This window comes from Penaeus monodon, chromosome 27 (genome assembly GCF_015228065.2).
Source record: "Penaeus monodon isolate SGIC_2016 chromosome 27, NSTDA_Pmon_1, whole genome shotgun sequence".
Taxonomy (NCBI): Eukaryota; Metazoa; Arthropoda; class Malacostraca; order Decapoda; family Penaeidae; genus Penaeus; species Penaeus monodon.
In genome coordinates, this window is record NC_051412.1 from 2,420,525 (window position 1) to 2,420,831 (window position 307).

Here is a 307-nt window from a genome sequence, read left to right on the forward strand (position 1 = left end):
TTTGAATTCAAATACATGCCAAGTGAAATGGCTTGCTAATATATTATAAAATGATTTGTATGTAATATCCATAAAATAATCATGAGATTTGGATTCTGGAAAATTTTCATTCACAAAAAAATGTCACAGGAAATATGCATCAGCTGGATACAATGTGTGCCAAATGAAGTTGAGTCACGAACATAAAAAAGAACAGCTTTATTTGATTCCAGACCCGATGAAGCTCTGTATTAAGAGAGGGACGAAAAGAGGTAAGTGAGGAAGAAATCAGAAAAAAAGAAAATTGGCAAATGGAGCTACAAGGAAA